Here is a 15,021-nt window from a genome sequence, read left to right as displayed (position 1 = left end):
AATTGCTCCAGTGACGCTTTCCCTCTTTTTTTTTCCACCAAGCAAATACGTCAGCTAAGTTCTACTGCGATGACTTTTGATTCAGGCTTCCCAATATCTGCTGTGGTGTTCTGTGCTTTGACTCCTTTCCTTCTCCTGGCCTCGGTTTCATATTTACATTTAAAAATGCCTAACATTTTTAGGCACGTTTTTAAGTGACACAGACACCTGCTAGTTCAATGCCATCTTGTTCCCATGCTCTCACGAGCATGGCCTTTGTGGAACAATATCTATTAAATGGGGAATAATCAGCCACTGGGAGTGGAGGAGGAGGAGGAGGAATGATAGGCTTAAATTGCAGCTTGGGATTTAGACAGCCTGGGAGAACTTCCTAACAGAAGGAACTGGAAAAGATCAGCTGGAGGAGGCTTCTCCAAGTCTTCTACAGAAGGTTAGACATAGATATGTCAAGACTGATGAAGACACTTCAAGGGAAAACAACACACGTAGTGTGGCACATGTTCGGGTGCCACATTMGCTTGTGGCAGCCCCACTCTGCTCCAGCACTCTGCCGAATGGAGGAGGGGCAGAGAGCGGGTCTCGCCTCCAGCCCTCCTTTCTCCTGGGGGTAGGAAGGAGAGGGCAAGCGCAGCAGGGCAGGAGGAGCAAGGCTGGGGCAAGCTCTGCTGTAGGGACACTATAAAACCAYGGAAACATTGCCACCTAATTACAAACCAACAGCACTCTTGTCACACTGCAGTATAGCACCGCTTCAGCCTCCGTAGACACTTCCTCTATATAGGGGGGACCTAGACGGCTCATGTGTCACTGGTGAAGATACAGCAGTTGAGACAGCAGCACGCTGCCAGACCTGAATGTTTTGTCCCAAATCGGCTTGTACAGTTCATGCCTTCCCAACTACCTGCATCACTGCGCCCACCTCACCGCAGCGCCGTGGGAGCTGCAGGTGCAGCCCCGCGTCCACCACAGCTCAGCATCAGCCCAGCTSCAGAGAAGGTCATGCTCGAGGTAGTAAGCCCTTCCCTGAAGAAAGGGCACAATCAGCAGTACAATTTGCATCCCAGCTGCCTGCGACCGAGGCAGAGCTGGCTGGAAGCGCACGCTTTGGGAGGCCCGGGGACGCCGCCGCTGAAGCCAACCGTGTGATGGGAGCCTGGAGCTGGGCAGAAATGCTCGCAGGAAGGTTTCTAGCCAAGCCCGCCTGCGCACTGCAGGAAGCAGTGCAAAATCAAATTGTGCCTGCAACATGTTTTCGTCCATACAAATCTGAGTGCAACAGCAAGGACTCTTGTTTCTTCTTTCCCCAGCAAACTCTAACCATGAGGCCTTTAATGGAGTCCGTTCGGTCTCAGCTGACTGTCACTCGGGCAAAGGCCCCGTTACATCAGCTCCCCTTTCAGCGTAAAATGGCCCTTGAGTATGAATCAGAGGCAACCTGCCCGTCTCTTGTCTGCACCAAGCAGCGCACTTCTAATGAGCTAGCCACTGCTTTTGATCTTCTTTTGGTTATGGCTAAGCTGAGGTAGGCTAAGTAACTGAACCAAGGTCACAAGAGTTCAGTGTCAGAGGCAGAAGAGAGGTGAGGTGCACTGTCCCCTCTCATTTGGGGTGTCCCTTTAAACCAGGCAGTGTCACATGTGTAAGGGAAGAGGGCTTACGAGACCTTGTGGTAGTACTGACCTGCTAGATGATCTTGAGTACAGCTCTTCACTGCCTCTCTCTCGTCCTCTCGTTCTTTGCATATAAGACGTTAATCTTGCATTTAAGAACTTAACCTAAAATACTCAGCTTCACCCCCACACATTGTCTCCCTGTTGGGTTTCCATACTCAGAGGCTTAACAGGAGTGAGTCTCATTTAGCATAAAACAACAACAGGTCAAGGAACCACTAAAGAAAAACACCATAAATCTCTCTGCCTGAAATAATTCCCTTTCCACTGTGCCAGGGAGAACAAACACAGACCTCTTGCTGTTGCTTAAGGCACTTGCCTGGAGGGAGGGAGAGAGGCGTCCCTGGCTCCAGGCTTTGCACCAGTGAGTCCCATAAAGCTCAGAAGTCAGGTGTGCAGTCGCGGAGCCCACAACACACAAGCAGCATGATCTGAATCGAAACGCAGAGCGCTCAGAAGGGAATCGCTGTCAGTCTCCGATCCTTAAGTTAAAACCTGAGCTGAGAAACTGCCGCGCAAGAAAGGCTGGCTCTGAACTCAGGTGCAAACTGAATTGCAACAGTACCTGAATTTCTCTTGTTTTTGTTGTTCTATCACTGCTTGAATATCGATCCTCTCATCAATAGTGGGTTAAGAGGAAACATCATTTTTTAATCTTCTTTAATGAGGGCTTTGCCCTGGAAGAACATTTTTTCTCTCAGCCCGGGTATCTGCAAACTGAAATGTTCCTGCAAGAGAAAATAATAATTTCAATTTCCAAAAACTGACCCAAAATTGAGCTGTTGATTCAGGGTGCACTACTTATGTGCATTATCATTTGCTGTGTTAGGATCAGATGTGTAGACGGAAAAAGCTTTTTGAAAAATTGTCTGTGACAGAAAGCACTGGGAAGTTACTTCGTTTCGAAAGATGCTGGCATTGCAAATCAAAGCCTCCTTCTCATTTGGTACTGCTAGTCGCAGGACACCGCTGCCAGCCGCTTCACAACGACAGCCCTGTCCCAGGACGGACCTGGCAGCCAGCCTGCACGTCCCCCCAGGGCTGGGAGAGGACGGAGAGGAGGAAGGGCTGCGTCTGCCTCGTCCAGAGAGTGCCACTCCAGTCCTGCAATGTTAAATTTTTCTTGCTTTTAAAAGGAAATCTAGTTTCTGGTAACCACTTTGGTGCCTCTGCTATAGGCTGAAATTGTTGCCCAGAACCGTTCCTGCTTTTCAGATGATTACCTCCAAGGGGCTCTCCGATTCCAACTGTTATTCTCATGCATAATGTATTTCATTTTGAGGCTTTCATCTGTGCCTAAGTTTTCCATCTATTTCCTTCCTGGTCTCAGCCACCCTTTTACCTGTAAAGCATGATCAGTTGCTTTTTTCCCCAGTTTCCTTCTGGAGTCTCATTTCTCTTGAACACTGTTGGTCAATTCCAGCTCTTGTGCCACCACAAAGCTATTTCGGGGGATGAGGTTCCTATTCACCCTCTTGTTCCAGGTTTTTGGTCATGCCTCCTTTCCTGCAGCATCTGGCTTGGCTGAAAAGTTTGCTGCCTCCAGCTCCTTTCTGTTCCCTGCTGTTGGTTATGGATAAGCCAGTTGCATGGTCACCCCCTAACCCATGTCGCCCACAGGGAACCAGCTTAGCTTATACCCACCCACTCCTTTTGACCCAGCTGGATTCAGGGGCTCTCACACAAGGAAGAGCTGGTTATAAGGGGCCCCAAAGTGGCTGCCGAAAGAGGGTGTGAGAAGCAGCATGCCTCTTCAGTTGAGTCAGTGAAGCAGCATCACACTTTGACATCCCAGTATTACCCTGCTGCCTTGAGATCCCGATGGAAACTGCAGGAAGACTGAACTTCTCCAGGAGTTGTACAGGGGCGTGTGTTAAATATCCATAACTCCCCATGCTCTCTTGCATAATCACCTGGTGGCCAGGGACAAGTCGTTTAGATGATTTGGAATAGCAGTGAGAACAGATTTAGAGGAACAAACCTTCAAAGCAGGAATGCAGAGCTCAGCAGTCAAACATCCAGCCGTATCTGGATGCCACTTCTTTTCCAAATCCTTTCAGATGCAGCCTAAGGGGTTACTATTGACTTTAAAAGCTGGGGGCCCTGATTCAACAAAAACAGCTAAGCACTTAATAACATTAAACACATGCTCAAGTCTCTTCCTATTCAACAAAGGAGTTAAGCACATACTTCACCCTTCTTAGATGGCCCAGAACCAAAACATTGAGTTCTCAGAGTTTCTTCAACCTTTATTTAATTTTGGAGGAGGGACAGGAATCTGAACCTTGATCCATGTTTTGCAAAGGGTCCCTATTTGCAAGTGAGTCAGACTCCGGATCCAGACCTACACACCCAAACGCTGGCACATTCATGTTTTGGATTGGGATCTGAATTTTTCAGCTTGTGTCTCACTCTGATCCATGCGTATGTTCACTAAAGAGATTGAATTGCAGGCAGGGAGCTGTTAAGCCATGTTTCTGTGCACGGTTTAAATTGATGATGCTTTCCCCAACTCCACCTACCCGAGATGCAAAACCGAGCCACCACCTCAGTGTACGCTGTGCAGMTGTTCAGCCCGTGAGCGTGCAGGATTTGCAGAGCTCCTCAAAGCTGGCTGCTCTTTCACAAGTCTAAACCCACCACGGCACAACTCTGCAGCCCAGTTCCCAGGGTCATGTGAGAGCCTCAGACTCTTGGCTATTATTAAAATACCATAGAGCATTCACTTAGCGGTTGCAAAGAGAAAGTGCAAATGGAGCGAGCAAGGCGTGCTGTAACCCGCCGGGGGATGCCGCAGAGGAAGGGGGACTGACAGCCGAGGAGAAAGCGCCTGCTCCAGCAGCCAGGGACTCGGCCTGCCTCCGAGCTATTGTTCCGGGCTTTCGGCAGACCGAGGCAAACGTCACCGCAGTGGTTTGCACACATTTCAAAATGTCACTGCTTCCTCCAACACCTTCTTCTTTTTCCTTTTTTCTTTCTTTGGTTTGTTCTTTCCACAAAAACTGAGACTTTCCAGAGCAAACCAGCAGGCGCCAGCAAAACCAGCAAACAACAAAAAAAAAGAAATACAAATGAAAACATCTGAGCCACGCGGCCAAATCCAAGCCCTCTTCCTGTCTCACACCAGTGCCAGTCGCATCTCAGCACATGGAGCTCAACCCTTCTCCTCGCTGACTCTAGCAAGGCAGCTCCGGGGCTGCTGGCAGGGCAGAATAAAGCTGCAAAATAAAAGGCCAGTTCATTCCAGGGAGATGGGAAACAAATCGGCTGCCAATTGCCTGGGCGAGCAGGGGAAGTGGCACTCAGACATCTAAGGCAGCGGGAGGATGCGAGTGCCCTCCCACAGACATTATCAGTTGCCTGGAGGAGGAAGAAAATCAACTTGGTTCCAAATAAAAAGCAGACTTCAAATAGCCACATCACGCTCCCTCCAGGAAGAGCATCGCTGGAGGGTTTGAGCATTAGATGGTTGCCAGCAGCACAAGGGAAGAAGGAAGGAGCATCTAGCCCAGGGCTGTAGGGTCCATAAGGAGGCCGTGGCTCCGAGGAACAAAAGACCCAGTGAGCCAGCGCCGCTTCCTTGCTGGTCACAGCAGCAGGGAAGACACAGCAGCTGGAGGGACCGCTTCCCTCGCCCTAATCCTGCTTCCCACCACCGATGGGCTCCCCCAGACATCCAGAGAAACAGGCTGTGTCCTTCCCAGGCAGCCAGAGTCAAGGGGACTCTGCTCCAGCCCAAAGGCTAAGCRTGAGACTGGCAATGAAAGGAGACAGGGATGATGAGTGCCTTGTGGGCAGTCCCAGAAGGATGAAACCCTGCCTTAAACCTTCCGTCTTAACTGGCTTCTCCACTATGCCTGCACTGCTCTGAAAAAAAGCACGTGCACCGGAAGCACTGAGCATCCTTCATACAAGTTGTAGATAAGACATCTCTGTAAATGCCCAATCTTACTGGGTGGGAAGCAGCGATGGGGAGATAGTCATCTGCTCAAGCTAAGACACAGCCATGAGGCCAGAGCTGGCACACACGCACAAGTCTTACTAGTCACCATCTGGCAGTAGCGCTATGAGATCATGCTCCTTCACACAGCTGGGTGACACAGTTAAACAGGGATTCCTCCTGGGAAAGAGTAAACTAGGGAAAACCTGAAGGAAAAAAAAAAATCAACAACCTCTACTTCCAGTCCAGGAGCCCTTTGAGAGCCTGTCGTGCTTGGTGRGCTCAGCCACAGCGGCTGGAGCAGGGCTGTCAGCTGCCTCTCCRCGTCTGCGGTCGTGGTGCCATGGTGCACTGGCTCCACGGGTGATTTCCCAGCCCCAGCAAATGGACAACGACCTGGTGCAAGGAGCTTTCTGAATCACCCTACCACATTGCAAGGGACGAACACGGCATCCTGCACCAGCGTGATGAGGCAAGAGTTTATCTATCTTCTCTGGACAGACGTACGAAGGCACTAACCACAGCACATTTGAGAAGACCATGGGGCRTTGGGGAGGGCTGGGTGCCAGGTGTTGGTGCAATAACAAGGGTTTGGCTCCTGGATGTCGCTCACTGCCCTAAAAGCCATTCCCTGTCCTCACCAGTCCTGCTGTGAAGCCAGAGCAGGGTGAAAGGTGGGGAGCGGACGGACTCAGACCAAGAGCCACATCCAGACCGCAGACTGTCGGCTGGATTGCCTTGACCTGCCCAGACTTTCCCCACCACTCCCCGGATCGCAGGCCGTTCCCAAGCGGGTGCACCAGTGTTAAATGCCGTGCACCCTCCAGAGTGAGTCACAGCAGGCGTTTTGCTAGTGCTTACAGCCCTGGGTACCTTACCGACAAACCTGGGGCTACGCGAAGCCCAGATGATCAACACCGGCTTAGCTGAGAAGCTCAGGAAAGGCGCCAAAGGCTTGTCCTTCCCAGCCAGCCCCAGCAGTTCATCCTGGGGACTTTTTAACTAAACTGACATAAAACATCTTTCCCTCCTGTCCCTTAGTACATGCGCTGTCTTATTTTCTATACCGCAATTGCGGAGACCATCAGAAACCTATGGCCCTCGGAGAGCAGGAGATGCCTGCAGCAGCCACCCTGGGAGATTTATGAGGGCAGCAAGCCCTTGGTTTCCCTGGTCACCCCCCGAGGATTTACAGCCCAGTGCTTTGGGAGCGAGCAAAGACCTGCTGTTCGTCATCAGAGACCTTATGATTCTGTCCGTGAGGAGGAGGCTTCAAACACAGATAACCTTTGCAAGCAGAAATGGCCATTCCTGGATGTAACGCTAGAGATAGGCAGAATGAAAAGCATCCGCAGGGTTCTGGAAAATCTCAGAAAGTGAAGCCGGGAGTTTGCATTATTTGTACGGCTGGAGAAGAAAGGTTAGTTGTGGGGCAACGGGAGGAGGAAAGGAGGTTGGGAGCAGAGTTTGTTCAAGTAAATTTGGCTTCTGGGCTGATTTTCTCTTGAATGTGATACAATTAAAAGTTACTTCTGCTCAGGACTCATGTTCCAGCTTCTTCTTATATCCACAGAGCACACAGCGCCTTGAGGTCTGGACCAGTAGTCTGGGACTGCAGCTTTGAGGCGGCTACACGCTTCCACATACAGCTACAAGACACCTGGGGGCAGCTTTGGGAGTACAAGGGCTGGCAAATTTTCAAAGGCTTCTCTAGAGCCTGCGCGCGTTGCCCCGCCGTCTGTGCTGGGCCACTGATCTCCCTGTAATTAAGAGCCCTACTGGCAATACTTTCCAAACGAGTCCGCTGCAGAATTGCAGCTCGTGTGCTTTCCCCCCCAGCTTGCCGTCCGGTTTGAAATGCCTGGCGTGACACTTGCACGCCACTGCAACGCTTGATGCTGTTAATGGAGCTGACCACGAATCCCACACATCTGTTTRCAGTACCCCTGGTATTGGTGTCGTCAGTGAAGGAGGAAGGACTGTAAACAGTCATTACTATGCAGATTTCAAAGAGAAGTGCATCTGCGTGTTTGGTTTCTGCTCGGCTTGTTTGCTTGCGTCTTCACAGGACCGAGCGGAGTTCTTCCTTAGCTCTTAAATTAGCAGGGGAAGCATGAATTTGTTGTGATACTAATTGTTATGTGCAATTTTTTTTGAAAACGGTAACACCACCCACTGGGATTGAAGATGCTGCAGCTTAGTAGGTGGCTTCCTGGAGGAATATATCCAGAAAGCAGCAAAATTCCTATTCTAATTAAAAGGAAGTCTCTGAGACAAGCTTTTCCACGAGGGAAAGAAAAAGGCAGAGTAAAGCAAGCTGATGCATCTACTGCATATATTACCACTAAAGACATGGAAATTAATTGGATTTATTGCCAGTCACAGCTGCAAAGATGGCTCATTTCTAAGTTTATTTTACAGAAAGTGGCGGGAGGAGTGGGACTTAATAGTCATCTCGGTTAAGCTAATGAGCCAAAACTAATGGTCTCATCTTGTTTAGAGAGGCCCCAGTTCAGCAGAGCACCTAAGCATGTGTGTAGCTCTCGCTTTGCTTTCCAAGGGATGTTTTGCATCTGCTGGAGTGTTTGCTGGTGAGCAGGACACTTACAGAGCAGATGCTTAAAGTTGGGGAGGAAGAGGAGGCGTTTTGCTGAATGGGAGTCAAAATCAGCAAGACGATCAGTTAGGATTTCCCAGCTGTTATCGCTTTGGTCCAGAAGAGAGAAAAGGACTCCCAGAGGAAAGAAGACAAAAGGAAACTAAGTGTCATGTGGCATTCCCCGTTCTCATTAAGTCTTATCTTATCCCCTCCCAAACCCAGCAGAGGACAATCTTTTTTTTCTTTTTTTTGGGGGGGGGGGTAGTTTTCTGCTATTTTAAAAAGCTAAACCTGCTTTCCAAGGGGTCGGAYCCTTTCCAAAACCACTGCAAAGAAAGCCATAGCTACCTTGTGATGGCTCCAGACAGGTACACCACCAAGACGGGAAGGCAGGAGCCCAGCTGCAGCTGGATACCTGCACTGTTGTCGCTAAGTCACAGCCTCACTCACGTTTTCGAGGACATATCACTTGAAAGGATGCTGAAAAAGTGTCCAAATTAGCTTTCTGAGATCCCACCTCTCCTGAAGGTGAGGACAGACGGAAGGTTTTTCCATGCGAAAGTTGACGGTGGAAGTGGTGAGATGGGTGTCGTTTGCAGAGCACTTATCTCCCCTCTCCGTGAGCGGGGCTGGAGGATTTCAGTCGCTTCCTTCCCAAAATGGACAGCAATTTTCTAAGGAAAGACAGGCTGCCCGAGGCAGGAAGGTGTTAGACTAACCACAAAGGGAAAGGCGCAAAGAGGGAACAAATGGAAACTCATTTAGCACATAATGAAGCTGCTGAGAACAAAATTAATCAAAGCACTGAAGGAAGGGGAGAGAAGAAATTCTTTTATCACCTCTCCACCAAAGGCAGGTCCTGGCTAATAAACAGGAATCGCTCCTGCACAGGCAGAAATGTGGCCAGGCTGGAGCTGAGGACTCCTGGTGGGAAGCTGATTGGAGAGCTAAAACCAAGGCTTTTAGGAGGATTGAAGTGGAAAGAAGAAAGGAGGAGGTGTTAGGAGCACTCGCATCCAGATCGTTGGCCTCAGTGGTGAATTAACCTGAAAATTGATGGCTCAATCATCTGAAATAGAAGGCACAAAATAGACCAACTCCTATCGGCAGCAGAGCACAAAATCGAACCCGCAAAGCRTCTGAACGTCTCCCCGAGTAGCTGCCAAAGCCGAGGGGAGGGAAACGGCCGGATCACCAGGGGGAACTTCAAACGGAGTGAGTTCGGCAGGAGCGCTGCCCCCGGCGCTGAAACGGCCTCCCTGTTTGTAAAGATGATGGTGATTATTTCCTGTCTCCAACGAACTCTCACATCCAGCAGGGAAGAACTGTGCGTTAGACCTCTTTTCCTTGGCAGATACAGAGAATTTGATCACAGGACTGAAAACGCGCAGTAGCTTAGGTAGGAAGTGATTGCCACTTGAAAACATTTGTTATGTGCAGACGGAATCAAATCAAACCGGGTAACGTATCGCCTTGCCGCGCTCCTGGGATGCTGTTATGAACCTGGAAACAGCCATGAGCCAAATCAGTTCACAGAAGGAATTTAAACAGAAAAACAAGACTGGTAATTGGGGAATATTTAAGAACATTTCTCTATATTGACCAAAAGCCGCAATCGAGAAAGACCTCTGCATTGGTTAAAATGACCCCTTCTTCACCAAGAGCTGCTGCAAAAACAAATACAAATATCCTATATGGAACAAATGGGGAAAAGGGAAGCTGATTGATAGCAGTGAATGAAAATCAGAAGTTAGGAATTATCATCCATATGGGGAAAAAAGGGGGGACAAGATGCAGGTGACAGCCAAGAGATTTAGGACAACTGCAGTTGTGGTGTTTTTTTTAATACAGGAAAACAGAAAGAAATATCTTCCGTGTAGGTGGGCAATAACCCTGCAGAAAATTCAGTGATATTCAAGAAACGTTCTCGGTGTGTGTCTTTTGAGAAAGGCCAGATGGTGAGTTTACATCATATGAGGCTGATGAGATACTTTTCACTCCAGTGATAACTACAGTGATTGTTAGGCAGCCGCTAGGTATTTTAAAATCAACGTGTTTGTACAACCTCCAGCTAAGCAGAATTGTCTGTACTAGGCTTTTACCTTAAAATTTCTCATTGTTGCTCTGCTGATATGAGCAACACTGGGAGTTTTGGTGCAGGGACCGAGCCAAAAAGTATGTTAGGTAAGACCAGGTAATGCAATGTTTAAGACACTGGGAGTAGCCTTGCAATAAAACTCTCCCATATCTCCACAGGTAAATATGAGGCAATAGCACCATCCCTGGCAAGCAGATCCTTCTTGTCCTCATGGAGAGCAGTGACATTTGCCCCTGGAGCCCCGAGGTTAAATCTCATGAGGAGCTCGTGTTGCTGGGTGCATGGAAAGAGGAGCACAGCCCAGGACCGCGGGAAGGGCCAAGGCTCCAGGCAGGACAGGACCTGGCTGACACATTCCCACAGCTCCTGGGCTGGGACTCACTGCTGGGTCAAGTGTTCGCCTTTCCAGCTGGACACTCCCAAAACCACTTCATCTGTGTTCGTTAACAACCATCATTTATTGCAAAGCTGGTTTATAAACTCCATATAAATAGTCCTCTGCCTCTTCCCTGCTATTAAGCAGAACTCCAGCCCTGCAGGGAGCTCCCAAAGCATCCTCGGCATTGCCAGAAAGGCAGCATCAGTCACTTAAACCCATCACTGATCCAGAGGCAAGGGGAGCTCAGGGCAGCTTGATGAGCACGCGGCAGGGCTCCCTTCCAGGGCCAGGCACCGCTCGGGTCTCCACCTCCGTGACCAAGCGCCGGCCGTGCTGGTAGCGCAGCCCTTTTGGGGACGTGGAGACTGGTGGCTCATTGCCCTGCTGCGTGCTGGGGCAACCCCAGCTATCAACCCCCAAACTGCAGCTGCWTGGAAATCGCCCCATGGGAAGGTGCCCACGGGCGGCTCTCCGCGCACCGGTGAGGAGCCGGCCCACCCCGCACACTCCCGGTACACGTGCGGAAGCACAAGCAGCATCTCCAGCTTCCAGTGTCTCATGACAGAAGCGAAACTACAAAGAGCGGCGCAGACCTGCCGGYTTTGTGCAGCTGCGGCGAGACAAGTCTCTAGATGATGTCCGTACACACCCGCCTCCGCTTTCCCAGAAAACGCCTGTTACACCACTGCGAAAAAGCCCTCGGTTATTAACTATTGACAAAAACATTCTCCCGGGAGGTGGGAAAGAACAGGAAAGCCGGTGAGCCCAACCCAGCCTGCCAGAGCCAGAGATGTGGAGCGCGCGGTGCCAAGCCGTGATTGATGCAACATCAGCAGGCCGGAGCCGGCAAACAGAAGAAACGCAGCCTGACGAAACAGGAGTCTAAATCCCGTAGGTTTATAGCGAGGGCCTCGCCTAAAACGTCAGGACAAGAAGCAAAGAACAAAGCTGCGTGCTTTGACTACCCGCCACGCTCCTCGGCGCTCCTGGCGACAGTGTATCCGCTCTTATTAATAAGGATATTTAGCAAGGGAGGAAGTCAATGCAGTAATACACTCCAGATTCATTACTGTCAACTCGCTAAGAATTATGTGTATTAATGACCAGATTATATCTGTTTATATAATACAAATTACCATAGAGCGACTGCAGGCATTGAAACCCTCCTTGTCTGTTTGACACACATAAATAATGGAGGAGCTCGTGCTGCATTTGGTACACATGACTAACCTTTTATCCCTGGCACCCCGGTGCAGGCTGCAGAAATCACTCGGGTTTCAAATTCCTCGCTCCAGCTGTCATTAGCCTTGCAAAGCGATAGCGAACAGGCGGCTAATTGATGTACTTGTTGGACATTATTTTATTAGTCAGGCCCGGTGAGCATCAAATGGAATTTTAATGCCCTTCTATCCTTGGGTCCGTGTGGCCATAAGTGTTAAGGCTTATAAATAATTAACTGCGCTCTACGAGCAGTTTTAGGAAGAGGTAAATAAGTTATTCGGTGGCTCCAGGCTGCTCCGGCTGGTCTTGGCGTTGGGATGGACGTTGGCTCCTGAGCTCCCTGCCGGCGATGGGGCTTCGCGGGGCAGCTCAGCCGCTCGCCTGGGGTGCGGATCATCACTGGGGACCTGCCGTGGGGAAAAGGGGAAGGGAGGCGTTTCCGAATAGTCTCGACGGAGGGTTCAAACATGGGCAAAAGCTGCCTGGGCTCCTGATGGGTGACGGGGATGTGTCCCCAGGGCAGGGCACGCTGAACTGGTCAGCCGCTGCTCCAGCACTGGTGGGACTGGCCGGGAGCGCAAATCCCAGGGGGATGAGCTCCGCTCTGCGCTCCCGCAGCTGCCGGGGCCGGAGGGGCCGCCGGGGCYGCGGGATCAGCTGTCACGTGAGCAGCGAGCGGTGCGGTGCGCTCGGCGCTGAGCCCGTTTCAGCAGCGGGGGAAACGGAGCTGGGGGACCCGCTCGAAGTCGGACCTCTGCGAAGGTGGGGGAAGGTTTCGCTTCGACGGTCTGCGCGCAAACCATGTGGTTTTGAAAATACCAGCCTTTTTTTGCTTCTACTTTTTGCTTTAAAATCAATCTTTTTTAAGGCTAACTAACCTGAAAATGAACACAGATTTTTCAATCAGGGGCAAAACAAAGTATTTTTGCTTAGGCCAAAATGAAATTTTGGGACTTTTTTCCCCCTCCCCTTTCTTAAACTTTCCTCAAAAAAATACCTGTTCCCTTTTTGATTTTTAACCACGCTGGAAAGCCCACCATAAGCCCAGGTCTCCCGAGCTCGCAGCCGGCTGATGTCCTCGGTACCTGCCCTGCCGATCCCTTGGGACTTCTGCCCTTCGCCTCCCTGCCGCGTCCCTGCGAGCTCGCTGGGGCGGGAACGGTCTGCTCCTCGGCGTGCGTATTCTGCATTTGCGCTCAGATCGGGCCTCCGAGGTGACAGCTCAGTGCAAACAACAAAACATTTAAAATAAAACTCTCATCTAGCTTAGGAGAGCCTTGCTGCTGTCCTGCTTCCGTACAGGAGCCTAGCAAAAATGAGCAGAGAACTTGGGCACCCCAAGCTAGGCGTGCGTTAGGCAATAATTATAATGTATATTAACTGCCTGGGCGTTGAAAGAGCCCCAGCACGAGACTGCTTCTCTAAGAGGAGGCAGAAGTGATAAAAGACAGTAATAGATTGCCTTTCAGATGTGGAATTAAAAGCAGCAGCTCATTAGATTTTTTTTTTTCACAGCCTCTAATCGCAAGCCGTTTCTTTTCAAGTCGGATTTCCATTTCCAAAGCTAAGCTCAGCAACACAAACAGAAATTAAAGAGAAGGGTCCTATTCTGACCTTTCTGGCATCACAGGAATCAGGAGCAACATGCATTTAAAGTGCATTTAAATCAGCGGTGCTACCCAGAGAGAGCGAGAGCCCAGGAGCCATGCCACCTAGGCAGCCCCCCGAGGAGACGATCATCAAAAGATCAGGATTTGGCTTTTTTCTTTTTTTTTTAATGCTAGCTGCAGCCCCTACATTTCCTTTTTTTTTTTTTTTTTTTTCTTTTTTTGGGGGAGAGAGAGAGAGATAATCTAGAAGATAAAGCTTTGAATTAGCAGAATCAAACAGAAAATAAAGTTACTTCAAAGCAGCAGCGGAGATTCTTAAAAACTGACATTTCCACTTACGGATCCAGTCCGTCTCGAGCAAGGAATGCTTTCCCGACAGTTTTGGCTGCTGTTTTTAAAAGAAAAGCATAGAGAGGAGGAAGCAAAACGGCTACATTTTAGCTGAGCGGGGAAGCCCAGTAAATAAMATTCATTAGGTTCTCCCGGACAGTTTTAATGACACCGAGTTTCAAACCAATGTTCATTCACCATCTTTACAGGCCAAACTACAGTACGGTTTCTAACTTAAATCCTTTGGCAGGAGCTGCATATTCCATAAAACATCTGAAAGGGTGAGTAGGGGAGAGGAGGAAAAAAACCGGGAATGATGTTGCTGGTCAAATCTCACCGAAATCAGTTGCAGGCTCCAGTTTTATCTGTGTCAATAGCAGCCCAAAGTCAGTGAGTCCAGAGCGCCTCCGTCCCCTCACCCCCGGACCCAGGGCTGGCACAGCCGGCTGCGGTGTCAGGTGCAGGGTGTTTTCCAGACCCCGAGCGCGGGTTAACCAGCTTCGCCTGCTGCTTTTAGAGCGGCGGCGCGCTTAAACGCAGGTGGCAATTTGGATCCGGCAGCACAAAAGCTGTGTTTTTTCCACTGTGCTGTCCATCCTGAATGGAAAATAAGCAGTTCGGCAGATGAGGATTTTCATGAGATTCACATGCAATCCTACACCTGGGATTTAATGTTAATTTAAATTTCCCAAAGCAGCACGATCTATGTCCCTTCAGACCAAGCACACGGTTACAGCGGTTTTAGCGGTCGTGCTGCCCGTTGCACGCTCGGATACCAGTTAAACCCGAGGGCGCTTCCACCACGGAGCTGGGCTGGTTTACTGCCGGAACGGGCAGGACCGGCAGCGCGCGAGGCCGATAGCGGCAGCCCGACCCCAGCACTCGCGAGAGCCCTCTGGTCGATGGCTCCGCGGCTCCGGGGGCTGCGCCACACGCCGAACGCCCCTGGACAGAGCAGAGCGGTCGTGTGGTGCAGCTCACCCGTGGCCACCGCAGAGCCCTTGTAGCCCAGATACGTGCCTCAGCCACTAGCCCCCCCTCTGGTTGAAAGGAGAAAAGAAAAGAAGGAGAGGAGAAGGAGAAGAGGAGAAGGAGAAGAGAAGGAGAAGAGAAGGAGAAGAGAAGGAGAAGAGAAGGAGAAGAGAAGGAGAAGAGAAGGAGAAGAGAAGGAGAA

The sequence above is a fragment of the Apteryx rowi genome, unplaced genomic scaffold, assembly GCF_003343035.1.
Source record: "Apteryx rowi isolate R43461 unplaced genomic scaffold, aptRow1 scaffold_13, whole genome shotgun sequence".
NCBI lineage: Eukaryota > Metazoa > Chordata > Aves > Apterygiformes > Apterygidae > Apteryx > Apteryx rowi.
This window is presented reverse-complemented; position numbering follows the sequence as displayed.